Source organism: Lepidothrix coronata, unplaced genomic scaffold (genome assembly GCF_001604755.1).
Source record: "Lepidothrix coronata isolate B3197 unplaced genomic scaffold, Lepidothrix_coronata-1.0 Scaffold68, whole genome shotgun sequence".
Classification (NCBI taxonomy): domain Eukaryota; kingdom Metazoa; phylum Chordata; class Aves; order Passeriformes; family Pipridae; genus Lepidothrix; species Lepidothrix coronata.
The window spans coordinates 1,991,133-2,013,531 of record NW_016690248.1 but is presented as its reverse complement, the minus strand read 5'-3'; the positions used below and the strand labels follow the sequence as shown (position 1 = coordinate 2,013,531).

At 40.6% G+C, this 22,399-nt stretch overlaps 1 protein-coding gene across 11 annotated transcripts in view; it reads right to left on the bottom strand.

Annotated features, from left to right (window-relative positions):
• Window positions 1-18,198, bottom strand: part of INPP4A (inositol polyphosphate-4-phosphatase type I A) — a 124,613-nt gene extending 106,415 nt beyond the window's left edge. For 10 of the 11 annotated variants that reach the window (XM_017818422.1, XM_017818429.1, XM_017818423.1 and 7 more), the window contains exon 1: window positions 18,148-18,198. The gene's annotated coding sequence lies outside the window, so the exon portion shown is untranslated. The remainder of the gene's footprint in view (window positions 1-18,147) is intronic. The other variant, XM_017818416.1, reaches the window with a different exon arrangement.
• Window positions 18,199-22,399: the final 4,201 nt, after the last annotated feature.

Here is a 22,399-nt window from a genome sequence, read left to right as displayed (position 1 = left end):
TACCAATTTTTTTTTCCGTTTCACTGAAATTAAAAGCCAATTTCAAGGGTAGCAACAATTCTGTCCAGCAAATAAATTATCATAATAATTTACCATCACAAGTTGTTTCCTTTTTTATATTTCATTTTCTTTGAGTGATAAAAAAGCACTGATATTAATTCCTCATGCATTAAGAAAATTCTGCCTTAAAGCCTACATTAACATGGCATGGGAAAGAACACATGCTTTTTTCTAAAGGAACATCACGGTTGATCACACTGTAACAATCAGCAACTGCCGTACACTTTATTATATCGCTCTGTAAAACCAAACTTCCCTTCTAAACACATCTATGATGATCTATGACTAACAAATCACTTGGCTTAATGTCTAAGTTTTACTTGGCTCCCCACCAAGTCCCAGACCCAACACCGAAATACACCCAGTTCAGAGCTAAGGAAAAAAACTATGAAAAATCCAAACTAGCCAAACTTATATGAAAATAAATGTATTTATGACATATACAGCTATGTACAGTTGAAATACCATGCACAACTCCAAGGGAAAAGGGAAAGGAAAGGGGGAAGGAAAAAAAAAAAGGAACAAAAACAAAATAAAATATACACGATCAATAGCCCAAGATCTAGCAACTAAAAGAATTAGCAAAAGAATATCTTACTACTCTCCCTGGGACAACAGAAAGTCGCGCTGGAACGGGCAACCTCTGTCTCCCAAGGTCGGCAAGGCCTTACCAGGCCTCACTCCCCAGCACGACAGACTCAACAGCAGGGAACCTGCACCTCCAAAGTCGCCGGAAGGAAAGAGGGGTGAAGGTCTTTCCTCCTTTCTTCTTATACTCCTGGCTTACGTAAAAATCGTAGGGAATACCAGGTAATAGGGGCACTTCCTTGGTTACAAACTGGTCACCTAGGAAGGCCCAGACTAAACTACTACACTTAACAACTTAGGAAACCCATAGTCCACTCATAGCACAAGTTCATACACTTGTGCTGTGTATATTAAGAGCCAAGGGAAATGCCGAAGACTCAGCCCAGTACCACAGAGCTTTTTTGACGAGGCTGACAAGTCTCCTCTCCCGTTGCACAGGGTCCCAGACTGGGTTCCGTCCACCCATGGCCGCTCACCCCTGCTATCAGCGATCGTCTTGGACAGAACCAGAGAGTAAATGAAGGCGAAGGCTGAAGATTCTAATACAGGTGGTGACTTGTATCAAAACATAAACAAACCCACCCCAAAACTCGAAGAACTACTGATGAAGTTTCTGCTTGTACTGTTTCTTGGGATATTCTAAAAGGAACTCTTGCCAGTCAAAAGCCACATATAGCCTTTTATGTCACCCTCCTATGAGTCGTGTTGCATTTTTTCCCCCATGATGCAAGTAGCCACAAATAGATATGGGAATCCAAAAATACGAAGTTAGTTTTGTGCGATTTGTTTTCTTTACTTAAAAAGGCACGATGGTTGAAAGAAAGAAAAAAAAAATCATACAGTGCAATACATTTAATTACATTTAGGATTGTCTGGGGAAAAGGAGAGAATGATCTGAACAAATTTAGCATCTGAAACAAAATCCAGAGTTCTAGAGAACACCAAAATAAAAACACACAGAAATACTGAACTTTCCCAAAGTCAGAGTACAGCATGAGTGTTTATGTAGAAACCATCACTGCACACAACAGACATTATCGTCATGTCTAATTAATAGATATCACAATTTTACCCTTCTTTTTAATCTACGGTCACTCAGAAGTAAAAGGAACTTGACTAGTTTATAGATGCTGTTGCCCTGTGCTTGGTCTGAAATAATTTGCTTTTTCTTCATCAGGAAAACACCCTGAAGTCAAATTTATCTCAATAAAACGTATTTTTATAGAGACTCCAGAAACATAATGTTTTTCTTTAATATTTTAATTTTCACTAACTATAAAGAAAATCTGAAACTGCTACCAGAAAAACAAGGATTCAGAAAATTTCTAAAAACATCTGTGAAAATGGTAACTTAAATAATGAAAAGAAATCTCTTCACCCAAATATTTTCTTCACAAAATACAAATAAGCATCCCGCCATATCAACTGTTCATTTGTTTGCCTTATAAATTTGAGTAGTGAAAATACAAAATATAAAGCTTTCTACATCTACTTTGTGAAGAAAGCTCCAGAAAGATTTCCATCTTGAGATCTCCAAGTATTTCTACTGTCCAAGATATTATACTTCGACTTAACAATTAGTGATTTTAGCATTTACATTTAATTAGATGATTTTTATCAAAGTAAAACAGGCAAAATGCTATTGAACTTTCATTTATTGTAGGAATGTTAGAAAATAGAATTGATAAAACCCATATCACCAGGTAAATTTCAAGCTTTGCTGTCATTTTAGCTGAGAAAACATTTTTATCCAAAATCTGAAGTATACAACTGCTAAAGAATTTGGAAAGTGTATAATAATACAGGTATCACTGAAACTTTGATTCAATGAAATACTGATACTTCATTGGTATTGATCTTGAAGCTTTTGAATAAAAACCTAAATTTCTGTTTCTAACAAGTCAGTTATCAGAAGAGTGAACCATTAAACAAATATCCTAGAAAATATATGTCTGCATGCATAAAAATTATCACTATTAAAGTTTCCAAACAAAACACAATGTGAAAAATAAGTGATGCATCATTGCCATTAGAAGCAAAATTATTATATTATTATTCTATCCTTTCTCTTACAACTTGAGCACATGTCCAAAAAGAAAATGTTGAGAATTTTTTTCATGCCAGTGTTTTCAAGTAGGATTAAATACTGTACATTTCATTTTCCCGTTTCTTTTTTAGTGAGCAGAAATGACTGCTTTAAAAGCAGAAGCATTCAGTCCAAGTAGAAGACACGTGCTTCATGTTCTTCAAACAGAGGTCTTATTCTGAATAAATAAAAAAGTTTAATAACTTTGCTCAGTTAATCCTGTACAGTTATGAAATATTTCTGGACAGGAGCTTTGAAAATGATCTTTCTAATGTTTGTATGAAACCAAGGTGATATAAACAAATAGGTCTTTTTTCTCTGTAGGTGTCTTTTTCATTAAAAACAGGCCTTCCAGTTCAAGACCTGCACTGTGAAGGAAAATATGCTGCTATTGCTCAAGGCTTACATGCTATTTGTTTTAAGACTTAATTCCTCTGAGCTGTCAAAACAAAATTTCTTAGCAGCTCAAATCCTCAATCAAAAAAAAACAACACCTTGGGGCTCACGAGGGGAGACATGGATTGAATCAGAGCTGGCACAAAAGCCTTTTGCAATGGTCAAGTTTTCTTACACAGGTAACAGCCAGTCTAGAAACAACATCCCCCAGATACTCATTATGGAGATAACACTGCAGGTCTGAAAGTCCTTGCAGATGAGCATTTTTATTTTGCTTTAGTATCAAAAAGTTCTGCTGTGCCCTCTGGCTATGGCCCAACACTGTCCTGGTTACCTGCTCATGCTGTGAGGGGCAAAGAGGGGCTCTCACTCAGAGTAGGCAGTATCCTGCAGTGCCTCAATGCACAAACAGCCCTTCCCCCTCCCCTCCTATTCTCAGCAAAGGAAGGACAGGGAAGATGAAGGTGCCCAGTACTGATCCCTATGCCTACAATGTATGTGCCCATGCAATCGATGGCACCCTGCCATTAGGTTGTCTCGTTCAGCTGGTGCCAGTGGGACCATAGAGTTGTGCAATTACCACCTCACCAGGATGTTGGGATAAGTCACATTTCTACTCTTAGCTCCAGTCCCACAACTCAAATGGCTGATGCAACAACAGGAAAAACAGCACCCATACCAAGTTATAAATTGTTTTCCTCAGAGAGCATGGCATTTCGGATCCCAGCTACTAAGCACTATGTTGAGCAAATTATACAAGAAGTTTCTTCTCCTACATGTCCAAGAACCTAAAAATGACTCTACCTAAGCTACACTATAGCAGTTCCCCTTTTGCCCTGTTCTGGTCCATTTGTGTTTGTAAAAACTATCTTTTACAATCAGATCTAGATAACCACTGCTAATGACTCACTGAAGCACATTAGTAATTTGGGATTTATGCCATCTTTTTTTTCAGTCAAGACTGATTAAAGAGATTTGGCAATACTGCAAACATAATTCAGCATCTCCAGCACTGTTTAGAAAACTGTGATCACAGCTTTGCGTGTATTAAGACAGGTGGTCATCTGCAGAATTTCATGCTGATGCATCCAAAGAACATCTATTCAGCCAGTCGTTTGAACTGTGGGTGAAAAAGCTGGGTGGGAAAAGATAAGATCCAAGAGAGTATGATTAAGCAAATACCCTGTTCTACAGAGGAAAAAACTCCAGCATTAAAAATAGACACTGTACAACCTCTCAAGTGTTGCATACACATTTTATAAAACCAAAGCATTTTTACATTAACAACAAATTAAAAACAAGACTTCTATAAAAATATAGACAACCGATTTTGATACAGCACACCTTAAAACAATAATTCCTTAAATGTGTTACCAGTTTGCAACAATGTTTTTTCCCCACACCTCCTCTTTCCTTCCAACTTTGTCTGAAATCAGTGCTCCAATGACAGGAGCAAACCCACATTGCTTCAAGCATTCTTCTGGAACCAAGAAATGGAAGCAGGGTACAAAGTTAATTAAGAGCACGATATTAAAAGCTGTGGTATCAGCAAAGCGAAGGTGCAGATGGCAGCAGATTTTCTGTGACTATCTGCAAGAGAACTTGTCTCCACTTCCATCTGAAAGCCAACATCTAGTCCTCTGAATATGGAAATACAGTATAAAGCCTGGAGGTCAAACTACTGTCAGCAAGAGACTTCAGATTCAAGCAGATGGAAGACAGAAACTCCAGCTCCAACAGGTAAGGACCACTGCTGCTATGTGGGGCTATGCCTTCGTTTGGAGATTTTCATACAGTTGTAAGCAAATCCTCTCCAGAGGAAAAATAGGCCAGTCAGCCTGACAGTGCAAACAAACAACACTGTCATATTTCCAAAGCCTTCCAATGTGCTGCATGTCCCTCTCATCATCCACCACCATTTTCCAGTAAAAATCATCTTCATGGGGACATCGTGCTGGACCTCCCGCTCCAGCTTCATGCCCCTCCTGTTCTCCAGAAAGGAGACTGCTCCCCTCCTATTCACCTTACCAACTTTACTCATTGCGTGTGTCATTTCAAGGATTTCCACACTGGTCATTACTGCCAGGAACATCTCTCTTGAGCCTAAACTTTGCCATCATTTCCACCCCTCCTGGCGCTGAGTGCTGCAGCAGAATTCAGTATCTTATAATTGCAGTGTCATACACACTCATCAGTACCAAAATATCACTTTCAAATGTGAATGTGAAAGAAGAGGAGGCCTCTGGGAAAGGGCTTTTTTGAGCATTTGAAGCAGACTGAGCCAGAATATCAGATCTGAACAGCATATGGCAGAGTTTTTTTGTGTAAAAATGAGAGGGAAAAGAGCAGGACATGTGCCTGAAAGGCAGCATGGAAAATGGCTTTAGCTGGGCTGCCAGAAAAAGAGAAGGGTTATCAACCCTGCTGGTATTTTGGTAAATATAAGCACATGCTACATACACATACAGGGGCAGTCGCCTTTTTCCTAGAAATCGTCACTAAATGAATGCCCAAAATTATGTAAAAAACAGCAACAAAACCATCCAACCATAAATAGGCAAGATGTAGCTTTATTTTCCTTTTCAACCTTCAGCTACCTTCCCAAGACCTTACTCAAAGTGCCTGCTGTCAGCCCCATACAACAAGTCATTTAGGAGAAAACCAGGTCTACGCCCAGATTATTTCCAACCACATGTACCACAACAGGAAAACACAAATATACCCTGTACCATTATATCATTTCACTCCTGTCTGCAAACAGTAATCTGAGACAAAGGCAAGACTCTGTTACAAAGTATCTCCACTAAATAAAGCAAACAAACAACAAAAAAATCTTTTCTTTACAGTTACCCACCAGCACAATGCATTTAAACACTATTAACTGAACCCTTCCTCTACACACACTCATTCGACTTGTAAAAGGGTGCAAGAGGTGTTCAAAAGCAAATAGGGAGGCAGGTGATGGAATGGGGAGGGAGGCTGACTTCCATCTGACAGCTGGGGAAGGCTTATAATTTGGGAAGGTCAGGAAGCAGCTCCCCAGAGAGGATGCTCCTCTGACTAGAACCACCTCTCATCTACCTAGCTTGGAGGAGGATAGAGCTGTTTCTGACTCATGAGATGTTACTTAATTTTGGTTCAGTAGGAAGCAAAAAAACCCTTTACATCTCGTATGCCATGGTACTCAGAACTACCTGACAAAGGACAAGCCAACATTTCAGTAATGCATCAAAGTTCCAGCTTCAACACACAACAGCCACAAGAGTCTCACCTTGAAAAATATTCTGAGCATCCTGTCAGAAGTAAAAAGCTGTTTATTTGGACCAAGTGAGAAGAAACTGATATGTATCTTGCAGATGATGGAAACAGGAAAAATGAGATCGCAAATGCAGATTTACCAACAATATGATAACGAGCCTTTTCCTCGGTGACAATGGTTTGTTCAAGACTTAAGTCAATTGAACAACCATGGTTTCATTTTTAAGTCATCTTTCTTCCTCTCTGGAAATTAATTACATTTGCATATTAATTACATTGGCTATTACCCTATCCACAGGGTAACCATTAAACAAGTTTTTATATTGGTAATCACTGTCACTAAAATCAAAGCAGTTGAGAGCATTTTAGGATAAAGATGCAAAGTGAAATATTATTTCTATTCGCACCAGCTACAATTAATGGTTTTCTTTGATTTAGGTATCTATAGTAGTCAACATGGGAACCTCATGCTTCACTTCTAGGTTTTCTTTCTTCCTTTTATGTTTCAAGAGGCTGATTCTGAAAGTAGAGCAAATTCTTACCACTTAAAAATGCTACACAGCCTCTTTACTGGACCTTCTAATTCACACAGTGCCTTGAAGGTACTCCTTTCAAGCATTAGTTCAGTATTTTGAAAATTCATTGTGCAGGGGGTTGCTTCTCCTTTCATTTTCTTTCTGAGAAATGCAAATGTCCCAACTTCTAAACTTTTGGGCGCTTTCACTTTCTGACTGCTAATTCTGTTAATTTAGTAGTACCAAAGTTCCCTCCAAGTTCATAGTTCCCCTTCCCTTTTTTTTTTCTTTTTTGGAGGGTTGTTTTGGTGCTTTTTTTGCCTTTTCAAGTCTTGCTACTTACAGTTCTCTAAGTTAATGCTGTCATGAGTGTATTCCATTATCTCCTTCCCACCAACTACAACATAAAAATGACAAATAAATTATATTTTCCCTACCTTATCCATAAACTATTGTCAAGGTCTTTTAAAGGCTTTTTGTCTAGAACTCATACATATGGTTTTTTGTAATCCTGTCAAACTTTCACAGGCAGCCCATGCCTCTCAACTTGTGCTCTGCAAGTGCCCTTTCTGGTCAGGTGTATCTCTTGCCACCTTTATGGCTTCACTGTTTCAGATGAATTCTAAAATTTCTAAATTCTACTTCAATCCTAATCTGCAAGCGTAACTGCAGCAATGAGGAAAAAGGGGTCAGCAAAAAAAAAAAAATCCTCCTTTCCTTCTATTTATGGAACTAACACTTACATTTTCTTTTTTATTACCCGAGCTCTTGCAATATTTTAGGTAAACTGAAGCTCTCCTCCCTCCAGAGACAAAAAACATTACCCTCCCTTAGAAGCATGAGTCTTCGTGGACTCTCCAACCTAGATGCTAAACAATAAACAAAAAAAAAAGAGCAAAAGAATACAGATGGATTTTTTACCACTTCTTGCCTCCTCCAATCCTTAGATCTCACAATTTAAATCAGACCAACTGTTCACAAGCTCTATCTTATAAATCTCAGCAGCAGGTCTCAGATGGAAATTACCAGGGTAGACTGTGCTTCAGAGCCTCAGAATGCTTCTGGGAGGGCACTCACCTTGCCAGAAAGGGTCATAATATGGGAACAGACCGAAAATAAATGCTTCCCATGAAACACTCATCTCAAAACCTTTATTTCAGAAACTGTACAGCTCCTGATATTGGTCTGCAGCAGAAATACCACAAAATGGACTTGTTTGCATTTCACTAAGTCATCCTGTGCATAATTTTGCACCATGAATCCCTAAGACAATGAACAATATACAATTAAACAAATCCAGACATATTTAGAAGCCCATATAAAAGTGGATTTTGCCTACCCTCATAACCACTGTGAACGGTCTCAGAGAAACCTAGAAACACAGAGATTTTGTAGAACTTCCAACAATTATTCCCTCAGGATTCACTGGTGCTTCTGATTATTTTATCTGTCTTGCAATACTCAGTCTTTTCCCAAAAGTCTCTGGTCCTTGAAGCAGGTATAAGACATAGGAAAGACAAAACCTTTCACCTTATCAGTATCAGAATAAAGCTTGTAAATGTGTCTGACAAGCCAACTTGTAAAGAGGGCAGCACCATTCACAGACACAAAAAAAATTTAAGATACAAGGCTTTTCAGGAAGAGCAGAATATTAGGTGACCACACAACATGCTATTTTACTCAATATTATTGAGTGGGGACCATCTAGATTGGGAGCTACCTAAAAGCTCCCAAAGCTGGAGACAAATATGAAGTCTATGGCTAGGATTATTTCAACAACCCTCACAATTCTAAAGGCTTCCTGCAACTTCCAAATGCCCAAGGTTGATAATACTACTGCCACATACATTCCCTGACACCATTTTTAATTGCTGCATGTAAAAGTTAGGCCTCATGATTATTTTACTTGACACATGACCACCATGGTCTTTCCCAAAATAACCTTTTACTGGATTCTCACAACTAGTTTCAAAGAACTGTTTTCCTTCCCTTCCTATCAACCTCACCCGTGAAGCTCACCAGGTGCCTGTCCTAAATGCAAAAGAGTAAGAAGTAGGAAATGGAAGGGGTAAAAAGGTGCACTTGGAGCAAAACAAATTTCCACCCTTGGACTGAAATCTCTCGGGAGCACCCTTGCAGAAGAACTACTATAACACTGCGTAGAGACATTCCAGCCCCCACTCTCAGATATAGTGTGGAAGGAGGGAAACAGAACAAGGAGGCAGCATAACAAAATCATAGAAATAAAGAATTTGTATTCCTATTCCTGGTCTATGTGAAACATGACATTTACGTAAGAAAACACCAGAAGTTTTCACTGCTCTTCCTGAGAGGGGAAATGTCACTAGAAAAGCACTGATCCTCACAATTTGTTCCCCACTTACTGTTTGCCCACATACCTGCTTTCTAGAAGGACTAAAAAGCAGTGGTTTTAGAGCAGCTTTCAAAGTCTGTCTGGGCTTAGCAGCTAGTCTAATTGCTGAGTTGCTTCTACACAGCAGAGCAGAACCCTACATACACTCTACCAGCATCTCTTCTCCCAGGGCAGTATTATCCTGCTGAGAAGTAACAGGCATTACGCACTCACTGAAAAGCAGCACAACACACGTACCAAGAGGCACCAGTGGCCCTGTGATGACTTCTAATGGCTTTATTTGCATCTCACCAGTCCAGTTTTAGCAGTATGCTCATTTTACTTACGAGATTTTCATACAATTGTTCACATCCAAGCCTGCAGGGTTCTGAAGATCCCAGTATCTGAGAGCATCTGGACACCTACTGATCTGCTGTAACTGGGCCACCTATGTTATTATACAAGAGAACTGCAAAATATTTTATGCAGACATGTTCATTCAATATCCTAACGAGATTTAGTTTGAAATGTTCTCAAAATTGAATAGTGTGTACACATCCAAAACTCTCATTGCAAATTCTCACACTATAGGAGCTTTCTCACAGATTTCTTGACCAACTCCATTTTGCCACGCTCTCTTTTTATACAGTATGTAACCTTCTGGTCATAAAAGATTGCTTGCTTCCAGCTTGAAAGCCTCTTGGGAACACAGAACTGTAACCTGCAATTAATATATTAAGTACAGAACATTTCAGAAACCATGATGTGGAAATCACATAAAAAGATAGAAAGCTACATGACAACCTGATGTGGAATTAACAAGGCTTGTTCCATAGCCATCTGTAGCTCAAGTGAAGCAGTAAACCCACAGCTCATGTCGGATGACTGTGTCTCCAGCACTGCTACCATAGCCACTAGTATTTCTACCAGAAATATAGTTCTTACTGATATTTCTTGGAGAGGGTAATTTCACTAAAATATAAACTGGGTCAAACTAATAGGAAAAGAGAACACTTATTCTTGGGTAATCTTGCCAAAAAGAAACACACTGTAGAAAAGATTCAATCAAAGCATATGCAGTTTTCTCGAGTCTTATAAACTTTGTAAGATGAAGTCTGTCTATTACTTGAATAAAAAAAACCTAATTAATGCTGACAACTTCGATGGCAGTACCCATATATTTTGGGTTATTGCTCGACAAATGCTTCTCTTGTCTGAGAAAAGGTACATTGCCTGGGAAGAGAGTTTTGCTATACATCAGGGCAAAGACACACTTCAACTTCCACTATTCTTATCAAAAGGGGAAGAAAAGGAAAGTCTCTGTTTACATTGAAAGCAGTTCCTTGCTACACAAGGTTTCCCCTATTTTCTAATGGCCAAGTCATTTAAATGCTACCACTAAATAATGGTCCCACATTATTTAAACCTCACATGCTACTGCATGTCAAACATTACGCTGCCGTGTCACTGAACAGTAGATGACATACACAGGCTCACATGAAGGGAATGAACAGTTTGTGAAGCACTTTCTAATCCTTCAGCAAGAGAGGAGCAATCAGAAGGTGGGACCAGTAGCATCTCTACCTGTAACTATGCCTGCTCAACACCATGTCTTAGAAGACTACTGTTTTCATTTGCTTACATTTCCCCAAATTGTGTGCCCAGCAATTTTTCATGCTGAGTGTTTGCCTCAGACTGATTTTTAAAGAATAATCATCAGCTAAAACAGTTCAGCTACTACCAAAACTAAGGTCTAAAGAAAAAACATTTCGCATAAATTCAAAAAACAAATCCCAACTGTCAGTCCTTCCTGTCTATTACAATCCTTTAAAAAGTCACCATAAACACAGATCTAGTAGAGGCTGACTCACAACTAAAATCTCCAAAGATGGCAAAAGAGTAAGTACTCTTGACTGCCACAACTAACTGCACGTGCACTGCCCTACAGGCACCCCAAGGGGTTCAGAAGACAGTTCCCTATAATAATCATTCATCAGTTTGACTGAACATTGAACTGGGCCAACAGAGCCTGTATCTCTACAACAAGCCTTCAGGAATCAGCAAGGAATACCGAACTTAAAAAGATGGGGGGAAATGGCCAAATCAAAAGAACAGAAGTAATAGATTTGAACTTTGCCAATACTGGCAAAGTTGTCAGAAGACCAGGACTGAGGTCTGGGGGTAGAGATAAGGTCAGAAATAACTTGGCTAGGAGGAATCATTGTAGTAAAGAGCTGGGGAACTGCCAAGTAAGGGCAGACCAAAGAGATAGGACAAGTAGCAGAAAGAGGAAAACCAAGGGGATCAGCCTAAACTCATGCAGGGAGGCTGGGAACCAGCTTTGTGAATGGGAGAGAAAGTGGACACAGACTTCAAGGGAGAACCAGCTGGCTTCTGCAGAAAGAATAAAGTACCAACTAGCTTGGGTGTCTGACTCAAGATACCCATGATTGAACTTTGGAAGTATACACTCTTTTACATAATATATGCAGAAATAGCTGGGAGGATTTACCAGTTCTGTAAAACTGAAACCAGATGTTAAATTAGGCACCCAAAAACTGAGAAATATTGTATTGACCAACAGCAAAAGGAAAATTTTCAAAGACTTGCCTTGCACCACACAAAAACTCTAGGGAGTGGTAGGGTAGTGTCCCTGGTCTGTGGAAGGATGCAGTTCTCAATTAAAAAAACGCTGTGTCCTCTTCTTCCTTTAATCCCTTGTTTTGATCACTCTACAACTTCCAATTTCTGCAACAAATAAAGCTGTTACACTCACTGATGTTCTTTACTGACCAGTTCATCCCCAGATTAGGCCCCTCCTGTGCATTAAATACAACAGAGAAAAGTAGATCATCTAACTAAAGATTTAGCATAATTAAAATCCACGAGGCCAAACTGTGGTTACATGGATGGCTCTTTTAACACAGCTATTTTGAGCGCAGTGTAGGTCACTCGTTGTTTAAAATGCTGTACTCATGCCTATAACTGTCTTGTTTGTATGGAGCAGCATTGCTTTCCCTTCAGCATGGAACCAGTAGGGCCAAACACTTCCCTCAATCCCAGAAATGATGATGAACAACCCACCCACTCTTTGGGAGCAAAAGTTACGATCACTAGAAAACCTCAAGGGCCATTTTCATCCATGTTTCTGGAAGTATGGGACTGAGCAGCAGAGCCACAGGGAGATAAGTGTCACAGGACAAAAACCTTCCAGCTTCCAGCTGTGACACTAACTTTTAAACACGGATGTATATACATGTATATATACATGTATTTTCTACTGATATTATTATCTACTGGTCTCACACTAATTATTGCTATATCTGTGTGATAATGTACAATTTTGAACTTTAAAAAGCGACCTATCAAATCTGGAAGGGATATCTGTGATATAATTCTCTTGTGCAGATAATGTCCATACTCACAAAGCACCCAAGAAATGCTCTACAGAATTCTGGACCTGGACAGGAAGACTTATCCCAGATTTTAGTTTTTATATGTAGCATCTTCCACAAGACAATACCAGAGCACCTTTTTTTTAAAAAAATGCTGTAATGTTCAATAAATTTTGATATTTTCAGAACCGTTATCAGAATTAACAATGCACTAATATTTATTGCTTTATGGTAAAAATATAACAGAAAAATGGCCCAAAGAGCTTGGCTAGTAGCTCTGGTGACTGAAGATATCACCAGTCTGCTGTTCAAGTTTACAGCCTCTCAAGCAAAGTCAATGGACCAGATCAAGTGAACGCTCTTCAGAAATGTCAAACCAACAGTTTAAATTAAGCTGCTGAACTTTGCACTAAAGTTGTTGAAGCGTAGGGACACATTTTGTTCCACCTGCCATGCTGTGGGAGGCAGTAATTTCCAGCCTAGTGAATGTAAAAAGTAGCTACAGTATCAAAAGAATTACTGATGGCAAGACAAAATGCACTTGAGTAAGGGGAAAAATTAAAAATAAAAAATAAACATCTTTAGAGGGTCTATCAATACCCACTTTATTCTGAGCAACACTGAAAAAAACCCCACAAGTTGTTTTTTGAAAGAGCACTATGAAAAATTAAAGGCTTAGAAAACTACAAAAAACTATACCCTTAACACTGGTCATCACAGAGAAAATGTAGAAAAAGAGCTGGAAAAATGCCAGGGAAGACTCCAAGCAGGCAAGTATTTTCAAGATGTCTTATAAAAAGCTATTTAATTCTGAAGTTTTATTATAACTCTTAAGGACTGGACAATTCTTGAAAAATTCTTCTGAAGTCGGAATCCAAGCTTCAGACCGTCAAGGGTTAAGACCTGAAGCAGACACAAACCAGAATTATAGAAAGCTCCAATGCTTACCCTTAGCAGTAAACCCTACACTGCATCTTTCCCAACACAACAGATTTAATAACAGAAAGTCAGTGGAAGAACAAACTCTCAGCAAATCTCGTATCTTCTGTGCCTCCACTGCTGGCCATAATTTCCACCTTAGAGATTTGTTCTACTCATGGCACAGAGAAATTCCAGGCATCAAATTCTTTCTAATCACATTTCATTTTGTTGGAAGGAAGTTACAGAAAACTCAGTGATACAACAGGGTAAAGCAGTTTTTCAAGCACAGAATTAATCTAGACAGCTTAGCCTTGTATAAAAGGAGGGAACTGAGCATGTGCAGAGGCATTTGCCGGCACTGATTTTAGTTGCAAAATTCTGTACAGTTTGCGACACTGCAGTAAGGGTACCTGAGCTATAAACAGCCCCAAGGAATTGAGGTGTGCTATTTCCAAAGATTTGCAACATCAATACATATACCCTTCCTATAATTAGTCATATGGCAGAAAGAATGATTATTCTTCTAAAAGTTTAGATGGAGAGTAAAACATATTATTTTCTTAAGCAAGACTGAAATAACCGTGCTTGTGAGAGCAGATGACCTCAACTTCTTTAAGCATCTAGCAACGGGAGTTAACAGCACACCTCTGTCTGCAGTTCTCATCCAGAGTGGCACAGCCTCACTCGCTTCCCACAGGCTCAGGTTCAGAATACATCTGGCCAGGGAAGCCCAGCTCCAAAGCCTAGCCCCTGCTTTTGCATCCTCCCTAAGCACACCCCAGTTGGAGCTACAGGTTTGGAATGCCTCCAGGTTTTTTTCAGCAACTACAACTCCGAAGTGCTCCACTGGCAAATGCTATGAAACATTGATGATAAGTACACTAGATGCTTTTTTCTATCACTCTCTCTCCTATTTCCCATACTGTCTTATTCTATTCTTTTCCCTTCACTTCCCCTCTCTATATTAATGCTCCTCCCATGCTACTCCCTTTCACCTCGCTCAGTTATCTCCCTCACAAAATCCATTCTGTATGCAACAAACTGGAAGAAGACAGCTGTATTTAGAGAGCATCACATCTCACACAACAGGCTTCTCTGTCAGCATGCCACAGCAGTAGATGCACAAACAAGATGCAGGCATTCATGAGATATACAAGAATATCAAAGGGCTTATACTTTCATGAGTGGGCCTGGTCTACACATAGCAGCTGAGGAATGTCAATGTCTTTTTGAACATATTCCGCTGGTTTCATACAAGGTTTTGGCAATATCTCGGTGCTGCATGTAATAAGTACTTTTAGTGAATACAGACGCACATTCACAAACCTCTGTTGCAGACAAGTCCTTCGTCGTGTACTACAAACTGCACAGAAAGTCTCCTCCACCTAAGATCAAGATCTCAACTTGCCTGGAGATTAGGGGGAAAACTACATTTCCCTCTTATATTTCATCAAGATAGTTTTAGCTAAGTTAGGACATACCTCAGTACTTGAATTTCCAAATTTACTGTTTATAGCATATTTGGTAATAATATCATAAATTCAAGAATTTCACATTCAGTGGAAGTATAATCATCCAGAAATAGCCTTCTTGCCGAGTGAATACACTTTATTGCAGCTTTCAAATGCTGTTTTCGAGAAGTGCTAACGTATATCTGCAGTATTGGCACCTGCCTTTCCTCTGCGAGAGCCAGAAAAGTGGCTGGAGCAATGGGTTGACAAGAACAGAAGTACAATGTCTACCTGTGTCAGCTGATGCAACATCATTTACCCCAGTTGCCAAAACAGGGAAAATACAGCAGTAACTGCCAGGGAAGCCTGGGGAGGGTTGCCTTCCATTATCTCCTGTACACCTCCCTTACCATGTACCACACAAACCACGAAGGCCAGCTATGACCCCACCACTCCCCCATGCAGACACACACCCCTTGTCTCAGTCACATCCTTAATTTACAAATGTCCCTGTCATTTTCCTCACTCCACTTGGTCAGCTCTTTATTCTCAATCTGCTCTGCCTCAGTTGTTTGGTTTTGCCTCACGCTGCCAGTCTGTGGCAATGCTTCCCTTACAGTAAGCAAAGCACTACAGAGAACAGAATATGGGAAGCAAAGGAATGAGGGCAGCGGGAAGTGGCTGCGAAGCAGGAAAGGGAAATTCCTCCTTCTATCTGAAAGTCAGAAGAATCAACTTCATCAGTAGTAAAGAGCTCATCATATTAGGCAAAGCAGCAATAGGTGTGCTTAAAATGTGTGATTTAAACACATTTGAGGCTATGCCTATCTGTGCAACAGATGTGGATGAAGTAGATACACCCTAAGGCTTTCTTCTTCTAAGGTCAACAACATTTTCCAATAACGTTTCTGCAAAGGATGCCTGTTTGAGATTTAGGTAGATAATCCAACAATGGAGAGGAAATTCAGTTTGTCAGAAAACAGGAAGGGAAGTGACAAGCAGAAGCAAAGAGCCTGTAAGACAACACTCTGGGCTATGCTGCCTGCCTTATTTGATCTCCTATCTCTCTTCGGGCAACAGGTAGAGGTTTCGTCTCTAAGCAAGGCAATTGCTCTCCACAGCCAGGCAAGAAATGGGTAAGTTTTTCCAGTGAAGTCATCTACAAAGGGTGCCCAAGAGGTACTTTTATATTCTAATGGTGTATCTTATGCACCTGCAATTATGAAATTAAAATTTGCCATGGCAGAGCACATGCCAGGAGCCTGAATTAAATCTCAAGAAGTAAACAAGAACCAAAAGGAGATCCTTGACCTTCTCATTTTCCTTCCTAATTCTAGTACAATAATACAAAGACTGAGGAACCAGAACATATGGGAAACAGAGCAGCCATTTCTTCTAGCAGTCATCATGCTTCACAGGGAGAACTTCCATTTAATACAGCATCTGCGCAACCAGACTGGACTTGAATAGGTCTAAAAGATGGCTGACGATAATCAACCTCCAATATATATGAGATCTCAAGACTGAAAACTCTACTACCTGAGAAAACTCTACTGAGAGTTTTCTCAGTAGAAAACTCTACTACCTGAGACAGCCTTCTGTCTCAGCAGACAGCAAGTGAGACAGATGTAAATAAGTTTCTGCAGAGATGTGATCGCTGTCTTCAATAACGGAGCCAAACACTCTCTGAAGATCACATGGCTCTTTTGCCACACTTTGGCAGGATTCTTCGTTTCTCCATGGGTCCCTGCAAGCTACCACCCACTGTAGATTATGTTAAAATTAGCTCATTAAAAATAAATTAAATCATGGGCAAATTTGCCATGTATCTAGAAAAATGCACATAGCCTAGATACAGATAATTGAAAACAGCCCTGAAATAATGATTTGCTAACAACTTGGTACTGCAGCAGGAAGCATTGAGTGAAAGAGGTCACATCCACCTCGAGGTTTGGAAAGTGCCAGACCTTCTAAATTTAAGAACACTGAATGTGAACTTTTTGCCCAAAATATGTATGCTCTCCTCACCATTTGCTCCCACCTAACATTTACATGGAGAGTCAGAGAGACTTGTGAAAAAATTGGCAAGATTCTGCATTCTCTGACTTCCTAGAAGCAAGGTAGCCTACTGAATTACTCTTCAGCAGCAGGAAAAGGAAACTTATGAAGTTTTTTAATTAAGAGCCTTTGAAAAAAGCTTTAGCAAATGGTGGTTCTGCAAGGGGAAACAAATTATCTTGTTTCCAGCACAACCTGGTTCTTGCTTTAGAGTTTGAGGGCAGAGGAACAGATGCCTCTCTGATTATGTCCTTAAAAAACAACCTGGCTAAACCTCCCCAGCTGACTCTCTGCTGCCAGCTTAGACAAATTCAACATCAGAGGCTTCTGCAGAAAGAATGATAGCGGCCTACCGATGGAGAGCTTCTATCAACATCATGCAGGCCTGTCCAGCAAAAGCCCCTCTACCAACTTCACAGTCCACGCTAGGCTTTGACCAGCATATAGTGACTTTACTCGTGGTATGGGGGGAATGTATGCCACTGGGATAAAGCTTCGAGTTCATTCTTAACGCTGCTCTGTCAAAGCCACATGAGACGGATGATGGTGCATCAGTACTGCAAAGGCATTTCTACCATATTTCACAACCATATTCCAGCTTAATAAATAGGCAAAAATCTGAAATATGCACCAAACTAAACAATCTGCTTCCTTTTAAGGCGTCTCCACATGGGAAAGGAACCATGAAAGCCGATCTGGAATAAATTAAGGGAGGTTAAATATCATCCTTGCACTGGATGTCTCACTCCCCTATCTCTCCCCGAGGCGGCTGTTTACGCGCAGTACCATCCACACACGCTGTTTACCCGCACCCGCCGCAGCCCAGCCCGGCCCAGGACGAGCCGCAGCGAGCGACGAGCGCGCACCGACCGCGCCGGTACCGCCGCAGGTGACAGCGCCGTGACCGAGCCCCGGCGGGCAGGGCCTCCCCAAGATGGGGGCTCGGCGGGGCGCGCCCGGCACAGAGGCGCCTCCGCCGCAGCCGTACGAGCCCCGCCGCGCCCGGCGCTCGGTCTCGCACCTTCTTCCTCCGACCCCCGCTCCCCGGCCTGCGCCCATCGCTCACCTCCGCAGCCGCCGCTCGCCGGGCACCGCCCCGCGGCAGCCACCGGCCCCGCGCCCCCAGCGGCTCCGGCGCCCGCCCGCTCTGACGGCGCCGGGAGCGGCGGCCCCGCCCCGGCGCTGGCCCGGCCCCCTGCGGCCGCGGCGAGGCGGCATCGCCTCCCGCCGGGGCTGGAACTGCACCGCCTCAGGGTGCCCCCTCCGGCCGCCCCGGCCAGCTTCGGCTACGAATCATCCAAAACCAGAGAAATTAGGATTCTCTTGTATCTTCATCTGAAATGGGGATTTTGAGAACGGAGATGTCACGGGGCTGCAAAATACCCATATCACAGCTATGATGTTTGAGCCAGATTATTTGAGCCAATAATCCAGATTTGTTTTTCTTTTCTAGTAAAAAAAATCACAGAATTAATTAGGTTGGAAAAGACCTGTAAGATCATCAAGTCCAACCTATGACTGAACATCACCATGTCAATTAGACCATGGCACTGAGTGCCACGTCCAGTCTTTCCATAAACACCTCCACTATCTCCCTGGACACCCAATCCCAATATCTAATCACCCTTTCTGTGAAGAAATTCTTGCTAATGTCCAACCTAAAGCTCCCTTGGCACATCTTAAGACTATGTCCTCTTGTCCTGTCGCTGGTTGCCTGGGGGAAGAGGCTGACCCCCACCTGGCTACAACCTCCTTTCAGGTAGTCGTAGAAAAACAAAAGCAATAATGTCACCCCTGAGCAATCAGGTCACTCCTGAGCCTCCTCTTCTCCAGGCTAAACAATCCCAGATCCCTCAGCCACTCCTCACAGAACTTATGCTCCAGACCTTTCACCAGCTTGATTGCCCTTCTCCAGACCCACTCCAGCACCTCAATGTCTTTCCTGAATTGAAAGGCCCAGAACTGGACGCAGCACTCAAGGAATGGCCAGACCAGTGCTGAGTACACAGGAAGAATTACTTCCCTAGTCCTGCTGGCCACAGTATTTCTCATACATGTCAGCAGGTTTCCTCCATCCATACTTACTTACTGTCCACACATGAAGTTTCTTGATGGCTGTCTCAGCCAACTGCCATTTGTTGAAACTGCTGTGTCTCTAGAGCCTGGGCTCCATTTTTTAACCAATTTCTGTAGCACGCTGCTATCAATGAAGGGTTTAACGTGCTCAAGCAGTGTTCAGTGTAATTTGAAAGAAGGTAGGAAGAGGTCACAATCCAGCTCTGGTTCATTCTATTATTTTTATACAGTGCACAAAAGCCAAGAGGTATGCAAGGGGCTCCTGCTTGCAGGAACCATGCTAAAGTGAGGTATTATTGAGACACACACAGACACACTTGTCTGGATGACTCTAGCCAACTGTGCATGACCTGCAGAGGACCGCTGCCAAGCACTAGCTGAGTCAGTCCCAACACCACTCTAGTGTAAGAATTTTAATTTCCCTGTTGCAGTTCCCTCGTGCTGGAAGTGCCAGCTCAAGTCCTCAATACCGTCTGAATTTGGATGGAGAAGCCAGGAGATGCAGCTTAAATTTTTCATTTTTCTTTACACATGTCATTGGTGGAATTCCATGCAAGCACTTCCGGCTTCAAAATCACACAGATCTTACAGAGAAGAGGTGTTTTCAATGCCTACTCAAGCATATGTTACTGTTTATATTTATCTTTGGTCATAGTTTAGCACAAAGCTCATGAACCCTGCCATGATTTTTAACAAAAAAGAGACAGAAAATAAGAGCTCTTCTGCATACCATGCAAACTTAAAGCCATCCTCTCATAAAAATATCAAATATACTTGTCAAGAACAGGTTAGAAAGCAAGTAGACATTATCACTAGCATCCTTCAATTTAAATAGAGTGCTTCACAGCATTAAGAAGTAAAAAACATTTTAGTTTATTTGCAGCTGATGACATTTTTAATCATCATCAACCAAATTACAACCTTTTATAACAGCAGGTTTGGACAACTCAAGGACCCACCAAGGATTCTGGAAGAATGATGTTTACTACTGTTCACTTAGCATTAGGAAATCAAAACAGCACTAAAACCCAAGGGACCAAAAGGGCACTTACGTCACAGCAGCACTGAAGAACCACATGTAGAACCACCATGTAGGCAGAGCAGTCTGAATTACCCAGGGCAAAATACAAAAAAACCCAGCAGGGCAGGAATGAATAGGCTCAAGAGGTTTTTCATTTACCTAATTTTTTGGTAAGATTTTGTTTTCTTAATTAAAGAAATCTGTAAGTAACAAACCTCACAAACTAATTGTCACAGAAGAACTGTATTTGAGTAGAGGTGCTTAGAGAATTGCTCTGGGACCATTACCAGGTTTAAGACTATTTCACATTTTCTTCAAAGATGTGTAAGCACATATAAACTCATTGCTGATTATATTTGTGGACAACCCAACAGCTGACACTGTGGTGAACAAAAGAACTGGACCATCACATAAGAGTTCTGGAACAGCTGATAAAGCATACTGTTCAAAATTACTATAATTTTTAAATAGCCAAATCTCAGGCTATACATCCAGGAAAAGAACACAAAGCTGTACTTTGGGAAAACAAGCCACACACTGGGGAAAAAACCACTGACTCTGAAAAAGGCATTAGGGTCATAATGGATGAGGAACTGAAACACGAGATCCCAACTTAACACTTTGACAAATGTGATATCCACCTTGGAAGCAAAATCCAAAGAAAGCAGGGATTTTACCTGCATGTAGACCAATGAAAAAAACTGTAAAAGGGTTTTATCTTCTTCTTAAAAGAAGATTACAAATCTGTGAAGGGACTAAGGAAGACAGGCATAACACAAGATTTTAGGAAGTCAATCCATGCATTTCACTGAGAAATATTAAAAGCATTCAAATGCTTTCCAGCAGGAAAATATAAGATACTGACCTCTTTTGTAGAGCCATCCCCTCTTCTTTTCCCCTAAGTGAAACCTGAAGTCAAATTCTAGTCACAAGACAGACATGTACTTCAACACAGGGATTACTAGCTATTGAAATATAGTATCAAAAGAAAACATAATTAGATTTTATGCCCTTTTCAAGAGCCAATGCCTTTCTCTGGCATAAAAACCTTCACAAAAGGTCAGATTAGATGAAGGGTGTCAAACTCTAACCACTAACATAAAGCAGGAAGGAATCTGAATCAGTCTCAGCTGATAAAGTGCTTTATGTAATTTCTGCCTTTATATTGAACAATGCAAAATTTTACACATCAATTCACCCTCAGCACACTATTCACCCTCATCTTCCTTAGTTTGTCAATGATCTGCAACTTGTAAAAGATTTCTTCCCACACAGATTTCCAGAAACTATTCTGCTATGCCCATTAAAGAGGTATGGCTGAGACAGAATCAAAAGCTTACGACAAGCAATAGCTAACAAATATTAGACCTCTCTCTTCCACCAGCAAAAAAATATAAAAAATTTGTGTCATAAGATGACTAAGAAGTTTATATTCTTCATGATAATGAAGGGCAGCACAATTTTACAGCAGCACAGTTTATCATTAGAATTTATGAATTACAAGCCAATTTCTATATTTGCTATTTTTCCATAGCTCCTTTTAAAGTACTAATAGTAATATTGCAAATTTGGGATATCTTGTTTTAAGTCACAGAGATTCACAAGTATCATTTCCTCCGTTACTAAAAATCTTTAGTGGAATTATTCCCTTCCATTTTCACTGCAGCCCATTAGAACCTAAAGGCCAAGAAAGAAGGTGGCACATGAAAGCTTCCACCAGGGCAAACAAACCTCAGCTCGACACAAAAATATAATTTCAATGTTTATCTACTTGAAATATATCACCTGCTACTGACATAATTAGGTAGCTATTAAAATGCTTACCTTATTGTTTCTTCCTCTTTCAATGTTTAAGGACATTATTAATGAACCTACTGTAAGTCCTGAAAATAAAGCTAGTCCACTTCAAGAAGCTGCTCTTTATGTTTACAAAATTTTCTTCCTACAGACTGTCAACCAAGTCACTGGGGGGTGTTCCACTTACAGAAATAGCTGGTTAATGATTTTCCGAAGATACTTCCAACAAAACAATGCCAGAGACAGAAAATTCAGCATGCACATTTGGAAAAGAAAAATAAGAAATGATCTTAAGGTTTCTGGTTACTATTCTATCAACTACAGTTTAAGACTGGAATTAAACTGTTGTGCTCTTCAGCTGTAGACAACAAGACACATATTCCAAATCATAGAATCATAGAATCAGCCGGGTTGGAAGGGACCT